The sequence below is a fragment of the Triturus cristatus genome, chromosome 2_2 (genome assembly GCF_964204655.1).
Source record: "Triturus cristatus chromosome 2_2, aTriCri1.1, whole genome shotgun sequence".
NCBI lineage: Eukaryota > Metazoa > Chordata > Amphibia > Caudata > Salamandridae > Triturus > Triturus cristatus.
The window spans coordinates 1140804327-1140816555 of NC_140582.1; the positions used below are offsets into that span (position 1 = coordinate 1140804327).

Below are 12229 nucleotides of genomic sequence, written 5' to 3' on the forward strand. Positions count from 1 at the left end.
GTCCTGTTATGGACTTTTGTGCCCACGACTGGAGCTGGCAATTTCTGTATATTGATTAAGTTCAGTAGCAGGCGATGAACATTCTTGTAAGAATGAAGGACAGGGTTGTCGTTTCAAAGCTTTATATAAAGTATTAATAGGCAGCTTACATAGACCATACCATAAGTAAATTCGACAGCAAGGTCATAAGTACAGAAAACTCAGTACCGTTCTAAATAAAATCCGGCATAGGTTCTCCTTCTAGAGGTGGGGGAAAAGGGCTCTTTCTCATAGAAAACGACTTGTCCTTTTATAGGACTGTAGACAAAGTCGTTCATACATTCTACACGAGTACACAGTTCTCGGGATATTCACCAATAGGGATTGAGCAAGAAGAAACATTTTACTAGAGAATACATTCAAAGTTCCTCAACGTGGTACTACATCGGGTCTGCAGACGTTCTCACAGTTTATTCGGCAATTCGATTGATACATTGTATAGCAATAGCCTGGGAAAGTTGCAATGTCCTTGTTTAGGTACAGAGGGAGAAAAAGTCTCTAGGAACATTGCTCAGTTCATTAGTGGGAGTCTCGCAATTCTTTATTTAGAACGAGAAGAACAACAACAGTTAGCACATGATATTTGAGACATTGGTGCAGGATGGAGAACGTTGTAAACACAACCAAGGTTAGCGTTGGCCCAATTTATGATGAGTTTAATATGTAGAGAGAACAGTTCTCATAGGCACAGATAGCCCCTGCTCTGAGAGTAGCTTGGTAAAATGCAGACCCAAATAGCCAAGGTCACCTTCTCTGATTCCACCTCAGGATTCCTGGCACTGTGCTGGAATCAGTCCATAAAATGTATTTTCTGTCGGAAAGAATAAAAAATCATAAGGGTGGTTTCAGGGCTAAAGGATACTCCCATTCTTGTTGATTGACATCAGTTGTAGTGATGTGTGGGTAAAGGTATTGTTTAGATAGTACTTGGCAGAGAACCCATTCAGTATCTAAACCCATCTTGTCTTTTTGAAACCCTTCGATAAATATTTCGGTGAGACTGTCCGCCACCGCTGTGCGTGATACTTGAGTTTGTATGACTGAAAATGCATTGAAGACGGCGACGGTTGAACTGGATAGTCAGGTTTGCTAAAAGGCGCCACCCTATTTTCCAATTTGCCAACGTGGGTTGGTAGGAAGGGCTATGTTTAGTCACACCACTCAGGATTTTATCCCTGTAGCTTGGCGCAGTTGGTTACGTTTCTGTGCTCAATAAAGGGCATTTCAGAAGTTAGAATGGCACAAAGCATTGATCTTTTAATGTTCCCTTGGGTCCAGATGTCAATAATGTAAATAATGAATATTAATAAAGCATAATCCCCTTTTGATGCCTTTGGTGTATGTAAAATATTGCTTATGCTAAGATTTGATTGGACGCACGCGACCCTCAAGAGGTGGGTGTCTAAGCTCATCTACCTCTCCCACCTCAATTTTCCGTTGATGTTGACGCTACGCGCCCTAGTACCGAGGAGGCTGAGGGAGCTAACATTATAACGTGACCTTTATTACAAGGTTCAGGAGTCACTGCCAGCTCATCCGCCGAGGTCTGATTGAGGGGGGCTCCCAGGAGACGCGGCTTCAATGTCTCATCCAAGGCTCACCTGATGGCATGGGTTTAACTTCACCTTGTATGTCTTCCTAATCATTGCACACAGTGGACGTCAACAAGCGGTCCCAGCAGAGAGGTAAATTACACAGAGCTAAGCTGGGGGACGGTATAAATAAAGAGGGCGCGCGCGTGCTAATCAGTGAAGACGGCACGCGCAGCGGCTCAGAGATCCAGAGAGGTGAGTTACTCTGCCTTGTGCGACTCCTTGAGCGCAGACATTCGAGTCTGGCTGATTTTAATGCATGTTAAAACTGGAAGGAGGTACTTGGTATTGTCTGAGACAGCTCAAATAAATGCAAAAATGCTTTATACAAGATTATTGGCTGCCACCATACAAGTGAGTTGAACCAATTTAATGCTGCATGAAGTTCTCAGATGAGATGCCATGCAAGGAATATTTGGAGTTTTTGGACCGGTGATGTGTTGCAGGGCGTGCACGCCTCCCTTCTAAGCAGCATCTGAATTCCAAATTAAGAGAATAACTTCATAAGAGGAATCCACGTTTAACCTTACCTTCAACCCACCCTCCTTTTTTATTCTTCACTCGTAACTTGAATTCATTGTATATTATCTGTTTCCTAAAATTATAAAAGTGTTTTGAAAAGAAAAAGCGAGGTCTTGCAATTAATTTCATAAAGAAAGATGAAAACGGCCCCTCTGCTTATGAACTCACAGTTTTCCTATTTAACTTTCCTCTGTGCTAATTCAATGTCCCAGGAGGGTGAGACTAAATTATAGATGCATTTATTACAATTCTGATGTTTGTCCTTTTTTACTTCATGCTGCCGCGCGATCTTTAGCTCTGTGCGTGCTCTATGTCACATTATCACCAGAGGGCCGGCGCTTTAAATGTAAATGTCAGCCCGAGTTGGCCTTCTGGCGCCTAGACGTGCAGCGCAAATTCCTAAAGCGCTTCAGAATTCGGCATTAATCCTAATGAAAGGTTTGACGAGGCATCCGCGTTCTAAACGGTGCATGACTGGATGTCTTTATTGCAGTACCTCCAGAATTATTGGTTCCGATCGTGCAACACAGGGGATTTCGTAGCATATCATTTTCGAATTACTTCACTTCAGTAAAAGATGTCGCAGCCGCTAAGGGCTGTCCACGCAGGGAGTGCTTTAAAGTAACACTGTGGCCGGTCATCTTTGACATGAACGCAAAATTGCCCGATTGTTCCTAAATGTGTTTCCTTATTTGCTGTGAATTAGTCGTGCATCTTGTCATGCTAAATACTTCATCTCCTAGTTTGATTCCGAGGAAACGTGGATTGGAGATATGGTTATGACACCTCCATATCCCTGCATGGGCAGCGGTGCAGGAACACTTTTCAGATGGGGGTGGGGGGGGGGGGGGGTGGTGGGCAGTTGGGGGGGGGGGAGGGGGGTGCTGCCATCAGTGGAGTCACAGGGACTGTGAAAAATCCAAGTGTCACACGAAGAACAAGTGTCGCAAACGAGACGCCCGTTTAGCAGGAGGGTGGCGAGGGTGCGGTGTGCGGCCGGTGGTGCATTGTGGAGGGCACTGGCGGAAATGTATTAATAAAGCAAGGTGTGGTGGTGCATGGTCATTTACACAGCACATTTCCCACTGAAATGGGCTCTAAATTTGCACAACCAAGAGGCTTCACTGATAACAGTATGCAGTATACGAACCATAATGTTTGAAAATCCGGTTTCAGTGAATATTTTTCATTTGCACATTACCGAATAACGTGTATTTATTGATTTGGATCCTATTAAAATCTTTGTTTTCATCACACTTCACAATTACAAAGAAAGTGCTTCTTTTCTGCTTTCCTAACTGCTAATACAATGAGATGCATTTTTTTCAGTTCATTGAAAGGTATTTAAGTTTTGTGGTATATTTGAATACACTGACACCCTACACCCTTTCCTTTCATACTCCCTGAAAGTAAACACCAATCTCTATGTTAAATGAATAAGCAGCAATTTGTCGGAAGACAGAACCTGTGACCTCTGTGACAAGATGAGAACAAACTTTAAAGGCATCTTTATTGCTCTTTCACCTTCTGACCTCCAGTATGGTTATTTTGGGGGTGCTGCAGCACCCTAGAAACCATGACTTCCAGGTGCTGTGTGCATGGGACGGTTGGCATCCAACGCCGCCCCTCGGTGCTGCGTACATGTCACATTGACTGCACTGCAGCAAGCTGTCTCCGGCCAGACTCACCCTGTGGAGCCTGGGGCTGCCCTCTTTCTCAAAGGACCTCGCTCGGCCCAAGGTCTTGCTTTATTGAGTGGCGGCCGGCTTGAGAGAGATGTTGAGGGCCTCTTACTCTTCTCTCCACGGGGTGGGCTAACCTAAATATTTTGGTTGATGGCCCTCAACATTTGCATTTCCACACTGAGCTAATGGTGTAAGGCAAAATGATTAGGCCCAGGGCCGGCTTTCGCGCTGGGGACGCACGGTGTGACAATCTTTTTTTTAGCGCCCCCCATGACTTCCTCCTCGGATTCCATCACTACCACCTGGCAAAAGAGCTGCTCGTCTCTCCATAGCCCCTCTCTCACATACTCTTCACTTGTTTTAAAGCGCTGATAATGGATGACTTTACTAATCCACTCCGCTATCAGGAGACCGCTCCTTCTCCTTCCGCACGGCCAGAGCCTGGAACGACCTTCCGCTCCAACTCACAGATAACATCGCTCCCTATCAACGCAAGAAACCTCAAAACCTGGCTCTTCGACAGACCCCCTCCTTGAAGGACCGGAACCTGTGAACCCTCCCACCCCCCAGCGCCTTGAGACCCTTATGGGTGAATAGGCGCGCTTAACAAACACCTGATTTTTGATCCACTCAGCTATCCACTTCAAATACACATCTGTTCTTTGTAGCTGGCACATTAACCCTCTGTGCTACTTTATGGCGAAACTGCCACTGGACAAACAAACCTCAGATTTCTCTCTCTCTCTAGCAGGAACATTAATCACAAGAGTTATCTTGAAATATTTATTGCTGCCTGAAACGTGGACGCACAAGGAACTCTCCATCAGCTGATTTTAAATCTTAAGTTATGTTAAACACAGCGCCCCACCTGAGGTTGCGCCCCCTCCAGGTCAGCGCCCAGTGCGGCTGCACCGGTCGCACTGCCATAACACTGGCTCTTATTAGGCACCACATTCCAAAATATGCTGAAGGTTCCCTGACAAAGCCATGATGCACTGCTACCCTCCGTAGCCTTCAAGTCACTAAGGCCATTGGTTTTGAAGCCTCAGTGGCCCTCAGCTTCTGACACTCTCAGGGGTACCACATTTTCATGGCAGTGAGTTGTAGGGTATAATGACCGTGTGGCACTGACCTGCAGCCAGAGTCTGGGGTCCTCCATTTTAGGGTGTGTGGAGGAGGTATCCGAACTGTGGTCAGAATAATTGGCCCTCTCTTTTAATGAGTTTGGGGCTCTGACCTGATCCTATGTCTGTTGCCACCATTATATCCACTCTTTTGATACTACTATATCTAAAGAAAAGGTGGAGATATCGGATATTGTCAGTATGTGTGCTATGAAAAATGACATTCATTCCCAAAAATGCCAAGGGTACCCTTCACTGGACCTTCATTCTCCAGGGCCCTGGTAAGATTGAAAACCTAAGGGGGTGTTTGATCTGAGAAAACTGCAATGGTTTTCACATCTTTAAGCCAACATGTTTCAGTCTGTCATTTACATCCCAGGGGGTCTGTAGCTTGTATCAAGACGTCCATTCGCCCCTGTGCTCTTAATGTGCATTCATAATATTAAGCAAAATAGGAAGCAGACAACTCTGGGCAGTTCCCAAATTTAGGTAGAGAGCAGCTTCTATGTAGAGCATTCCGCAAAACCTGCGACACACAGAATCTGCTCACCTCAAATGTCTGTATTAGAAATACTTGCTATTGTTTGGCAGGCTCGTAACCTAAAATGAGGTAAATAGAATAGAATCATAACTGGAGGGTAGCCTAGGTATTTTTAGTTATCTCTTGGTTCCCCAAAAAATATATGGTCTTTAGGAGAACCCACAGAATAATTTGGTGAGCGCAGATAGGCGACTTCCGCCCCATCCGCAGGATAGTCATATGACGAAGCATGACATGATAGTGGGGGAGGGCCGAACCTCAAAAACATTTTTTAATTAACATAATCTTTCATGGCACACTTATTGGAAATATCTGCTACCAGGTCATTTTCTTTGGTGATAATAGCTCTCCGTTAAATGGCTGTGCAGCTATTACCAGCTTCTAGTGTCTGAGGCCTACGGTTTTAATGGGAGCAGCGAGTCTGACCTGCTTCCGGTCTCTGTGGCTCTCTTTTTTAATGATATTGGCAGGGAGTTGGACCTGCTTCCAGTGTCTGGGGCCCATGATTTTAATGAGTCAGTTCCTTTCTGCTGCTAGTGCTGGGGGTCCTCCATTTTGATTATAGTCGCGGGGTGTCAGACTTGCTGCCAGTGTCTGGGGGCCCACGATTTTAATGAGCGTGTGGTGGTGACCTCCTGCCAATGTATGGGATCGCCCAATTTGATGATAGTGGCGGGGTGTCGGACCTGCTACTAATGACGTGTGGCCGTCTGCTTCAATGATAGTATGGCGGGAACCTACGCTCTGCCCACCTGACCCTCGCACAGACTCAACGCATCAGCCGTTGCCACATTGGAGGATGCTCCTTCTCCCACCTCGCCGCCAAAGCCTAGAACACGCTACCCCTCCACCTCCACACCGCATCCGCTCTGAACCAATTTCAGGAAGGAACTCAATACCTGGCTCTTAAATTAAATCTGCAACACAGCACCTGGAGAACCCCTGGGGTGACAATTTGCGCTCTTAAAATACCTCTTGATTGATTGATTGATTGACTAACCTGCAGCCAGTATCTGAGGTCCTCTTTCTTAATTAGGGTGTAGTTCATATCATCTATCAGTATCTGTGGTCCTCCATACTGATGCTAGAGGCAGGATGTTGGACCCGCTGTCCGTGTCTGGGGCACCCCGCTTTAATGAGTGTGAGGTTCAGACCTGCTGCCGTTTGCTGCCCTCCGTTAAATGACCGTGCTGCTGTGTCCTGCTGCCCGTGTCTAGGGGTCCAAGGTGCTAATGAGAATGTGGTTGTGACCTTCTGCCGGTGTCTGGGGTCACTCTTTCTGTTTAGAGTGGGGGAGTCTGAGACTTTCTGCCAGTGTCCTGTGATTCCAACCTTTAAAGATGATGGAGTGGTGGCTGATCTGCTGCTGGCGCCTGGGGTCAGCCATTCTGTTTAGAGTAGGGGTCTGAGACTTGCTGCTAGTGTCTCAGGATTCTACTGTTTAATGATAACTGGGTGGTGGCTGCCCTGCTGCCGGCGCCTGGGGTTGGCCATTCTGTTTAAAGTACGGGTCTGAGGCTTGCTGCTAGTGTCTCATGATTCTAATGCTTAATGATAACGGGGTGGTGGCTGACCCACTGCCGACGCCTGGGTTGGCCATTCTGTTTAGAGTATGGTTCTGAGGCTTGCTGCTAGTATGTTGGGATTCTACTGTTTAATGATAACGGGATGGTGGCTGCTCTGCTGCCGGCGCCTGGGGTTGGCCATTCTGTTCAGAGTACGGGTCTGAGGCTTGCTGCTAGTGTCTCATGATTCTAATGCTTAATGATAACGGGGTGGTGGCTGACCTGCTGTCGGCGCCTGGGGTCGGCTATTCTGTTTAGAGTGTGGGTCTGAGACTTGCTGCTAGTGTCTCGAGATTCCAACATGTAACGATGATGGGGTGGTGGCTGACCTGCTGCCAGTGTCTGGAGCCCTCAAATGAAAGTGGAGTCCTGACCATTTGCCTGGTCCGGTCAGCGATGTATGCTGGGACTCTAGAAATCAAGGCTTGTGCAGAATGCCCACGTTGTCATTAGGTGAACTTTTTATAGTTATTTCATTAGCAAAATCAAAGTCTCAAAAAGTAGACATGGAGCTTTGGGAGCAAATAACTTCAGCAAAACTCAACCTGAGTGAGGTGACAGGAGGATTCCTCTAGGTTTGCTTACTTCCAGACGGCAGAGCAGCAAAAGTAGTGTGTCTCACTACAAATGCAGCCAATGGAAATGTAGGGAGTCTGTATGATTTTCAATACAATGAATGAAAATTGATGGCATCAGACAAAGTCCCCTACTGTCAAAGGAAATGGAGGGAGTCTGCCCACGCCCCTATTTCATCAATGGCAATGCAGGAAGTCTGACTGAGTCCCTGGGTAACCAATGGAAATAGAGGGAGTATGTTTAAGGCTTGACACCATAAATGGAAATTGTAGGATTATTTCCTAGTTCCAATGTCATCAGGAGAAATAAAGGGAACCTACAAAGTCCTAATGGAAATGGAGGGCAGTACTCTGGACATGAAAGGGACATAAAGTTGGACACCATCCAGTCAATAATATTTCTCCAAAACTCGAACACATCTACCCTTATTATTATTATTAAGTACATCACAGGATCAAATCCTGGACCACACAGTCTTATACAATGCAATCTGTGCCAGTCTCTGACATGCAGCCTCCTCTTTGGAGGATCCGTGGATATTTCTGGACATCCAAACTTGCAAAGACAGGTCATCTGGAGCACTGACCAGATGTAACTTGCAGCTCGAGGGAACAAGACCTTTCTTTCTAACATCAAGTCAGTGATGCTTTCGAAGCGCATGCCTGACCCATGTCACACAAAGTCAAATACAATACTCCTTACAACAGTTTATTTACCTTAGGTGATGGAAGGTTTAAGAGTTCCTTGGTGGGTATCAGCCATGAGTGAATCAGCTGCCACCTTGCCAACGTAAGGCTTGTTTCTCATACTACAATGTTGCCACAACTACTGCATCGTCAACTCTACACTTCATCTTTGCCTTCACTTATGTTAACAAAGGACCTTTTTGCAAATATTGTGTGCTCCTGGGACTGACCTCCCTTCTTCAATCTTTATCCCGTCCCCACCTGTTATAGACATGCGCTATAGGCGAGTGAAAACCTCCCTTTCACCGTCCTATTCCCTTTTTTAATTGTACCTATCTTTCTAGATAAAGGATACGTGTTTGCTTTCTGCAGGAATTATGGGCCAGATGTACTAAGCATTTTAAAGGTCGCAAATGCTCCGATTTGGTGTTTGCAACCATTAAAGTGTCTTTCCTTGCTTACTGATCCCATTTTAGAAGTCGAAAATGTGTTTCCGACTTTGAAAGTGGATTTCTGAATTAATACAGATTCGGTTGCTGAAGGTGCCCCTTCCAAATACCGAATCTGTTATCGAATGTATCGTGGTTTTGTGACCAAAATCTGGTTGCAAAACAATTTCCTTTCTCACTTACATCTGGTAACCCAACTCTGTAAATATATGAAAAGTTTTAAAAATATTCCTCATGAAAGAGGACCTCTGCCTCCTCCCAAAGAAACTTTAAAAAAACTAGAACTTTTCTTTTAAAAAGGTCTGTTTCCTTTAAGGAAAATGGGCTGCAATTAAAAACATAAAATGTTTGCTTTATTAAAAAGCAAACACAGACATGGTGTTCCGCTGATGCCAGCACGCCACCATCCCTGCGATGGCCCCATTTGTAGTGAGTCAAAATTTGCGTTCTACCTCATTTATATGTTTGAGGCTGATTAGATTCTGTCCCAATTTTAAGAACCTACTTATTACTACATTATAACAGCAGGAGACCTAATCGATTCTTAAAATAATTTACTGGGGGAAAAAAAACTAGTGGCAAGTTGCAACCAGTAATTTCTACATCTAGCCCAGTGTTGCTTGTTAACATTCACTCCATTTCAATAGGAACCTACCACAACATGAGTGCCACTTTTCTTTTCCAGCAACCAATGGGGATGAATTCTAGAAGCAAGGAATGGCACCAGTGCATAGATTAGTGGTGTCACAAGGTAACCGAGTGAGGACAACTTACCTTAGTCAAAAAGAAACTCACAAATCTGGCTGTGCGTCATCTTAAGGGTCTTCACTGACATAACACTCCCTAACACAGAAGGGGCCTGAAGAACTGTCTCGCTAACTACCTGAATGGAAGTAACAGAAACAGGAAACAATGTCAAAAGCATCTGGATAGCCAGTTTGCCCTCAAACTTATTCTCAAGATTGCATCATCTGAGTTGTTGCATCATCACATTACAGATCACCCACCTGTGCGGAGACATCTCTTCCCAGGTGCGCAAAGACAGTAGCAGTGAGGTGGAAGGTAACCCCTTTTATGAAATAAAGGGGCACACTCTGACTCACAGAGGAAAAGGGTATACTTCTGGGCCTGGCTGTTTTTCTAGCTAGTAATCTGAAGCCCCATTCTAGCCATCTCACCTGTTGGACCTGGCCCTTTTGCCCGGATGGTCCCTAGACTTTTCGCCTTCCACCTGTACTTTTTCTGACCTGTTGTTGGCTATTCTATGACTCTGGGCACTTTACCACTGCTGTTCAGTGCTAAAGTGCATAAGCTCTCCCTATTTAAAATGTATATGTTGGTTGGATTCCATGATTGGCTTATTTGGTTTACTGTCAGACCCCAGTAAAGTGCACCAGGGGTGCCCAGGGCTTGTAAATACAAATGCTGCTGGTGGGCTTGCAGCACTGGTTGTGCCACCCACAGAAGCGGTCTGGTAAAATGTATCTAAGGTCTGCCATTGCAGAACCTGCGTGCAGTCTGGTACTGTCATGCTGACTGGGTAAGTGCACACACTTGCCAGTCCCTAAACCTTCCCTTAACTTCATATCAGTCACCCCTATGGTAGGCCCAAGGGCAGGGTGCATTGTAAGCATAAGGTAGGACAAGCCCTAATGTGTGTGGCATGTCCTAATAGTGAATTACAGCCATTTTCGTTTTTCACTATTGTAAGGCTACCTGTTCTCCATAGGCCAGAATGGGCTGTTAGAATTGTTACATCCTATGATCCTAACAGACCCAGGGAACATGGTAGAAATTAGAGTTTAGTATGCCTAAACTCAGAATAATAATATACATCTTTTAGTAAAGTTTATTTTAATATTCTGTGTTTGCAAATACCACTTTTAGAAAGTTGGCATTTGCTTGCCTGACCATTTCAGCCCGCCTCTGCTATGATGTGTATCTGCCTGTCTGGTTGTGTGAGTGACAGGGCTGGGGAAACCCAGAGGGGCAGGGCTAGGTAGCCTGGTGGTGAATAGGAAGATTGGCAGTCAGATGGGTGGGAGGATTACACCTGGGTTCAGAATAGGGTTGTGCTCTGCTACCACAATGCTGGCTCCACCTCCTGCGGAGCGGCTGATGTCTCTGCCCTGCACCCTGAATAGAAAGGCAGAGTCATGTCAACAAAGTGCTCAGGAACTGGTTTGGACTGGGCAAAGGCCCCTCTACCCCAGAGCAACAAAGGATTTAGGGGTATAAGTATTGGGACCCTGCTCCCAAGAAATTAGATCCTGCTGAAACAAGAAGAACCTCTGCCAGAGGAGAAGGAACTGGGAAAGCTGTAGGAGGAGTAACTGTCCCTGACCTGGGGGATTGGCCTGCAGTGGTTGCCTTGCTGCTGAAGGAGAGGAGAAAGACTGCTAAAGACTTTACTTCAACTTGTGCTTTGAAAAGATCTCCAAGGGCTTGAACTGAGCTTGCCCCCTGAACGAAGTCCCAGGACCAGTGGACTTCACCCCCAGCTCCCCAGAGTCTTTTGGAAGTGCCTGCTGCTGTTATTGGGCCTTCTGAGGGACTGCGTGTCGCAAGGAGCTGGAAGCGCGATGCAAGGAAGAGAAGCGTGCCGCCGTCGGAGCCGCTGTCGTCGCATCTCGCAAAGGGTGTCGCCGCTGCAGCATCGCATCGAGCGGAAGCGTCTCGCATCATTCCAGAAGTGTCTCGCAACGCCGAAGAAGCGTGTCGCCATCGCAGCCATCGTAGCTGTCGCATTGCACCGCATCGAGAGAAGAGTCTCGCATCGAGGAGGAAGCGTGTCGCCATCGCAGCCATCGTAGTTGTCGCATTGCACCGCAACCAGAAAAGCGCCTCGCATCCACGGAGAAGCGTGCCGCCGTCGGAGCCGCTGTCGTCGCATCTCGCAGAAGGGGTGTCGCTGCTGCAGCATCGCATCGAGCGGAAGCGTCTCGCAACGTCGGAGAAGAGTGCCGCTGCCAAGGCCGCTGTCGTCGCATCTCGTCAAAGGTGACGCCGCTGTAGCTGACGCATCGAGTCGAGCCTTCTCGCAACATCGGAGAAGTGTAACGCATCTGGAAGATCCCGTCTTTATTTCTTTTGCACCAAGAACTTCAACGCATCTGCATCGCTGCAACACTTTCGTTGCCCTGCGTGTCGCATCTAAGGTACATTGACTTAAAGTGTCGCACTTAAGAACTTAAGAGAAACTAAGCAATCTTCTACCAACTAAGCAACCGTATTGTGTATTTTTTTAAATAGTTTTGTGATAATCCTATGTAAAGAATCCTTATTTTTAATATAAATACCTGTGTGGTGTCCATTTGTAGTGTTGTCACTTGGTTACTGTATGTGTTCACAAATGCTTAACCTATAACGCTCTGAGATAAGCCTTGTCTGCTCGCGCCAAGCTACCTAGAGGGTGAGCAGGGGTTATTTTAGGAGTGTAACCCCTTACCC

General features: G+C 46.2%; 1 protein-coding gene across 1 annotated transcript in view; it reads left to right on the forward strand.

The window, feature by feature from the left end:
* Positions 1-1805: 1805 nt before the first annotated feature.
* LOC146863253 (progonadoliberin-2) overlaps positions 1806-12229 on the forward strand; it is a 98990-nt gene continuing 88566 nt past the window's right edge. Inside the window, exon 1 of the mRNA XM_085643350.1 lies at positions 1806-1826. The gene's annotated coding sequence lies outside the window, so the exon portion shown is untranslated. The remainder of the gene's footprint in view (positions 1827-12229) is intronic.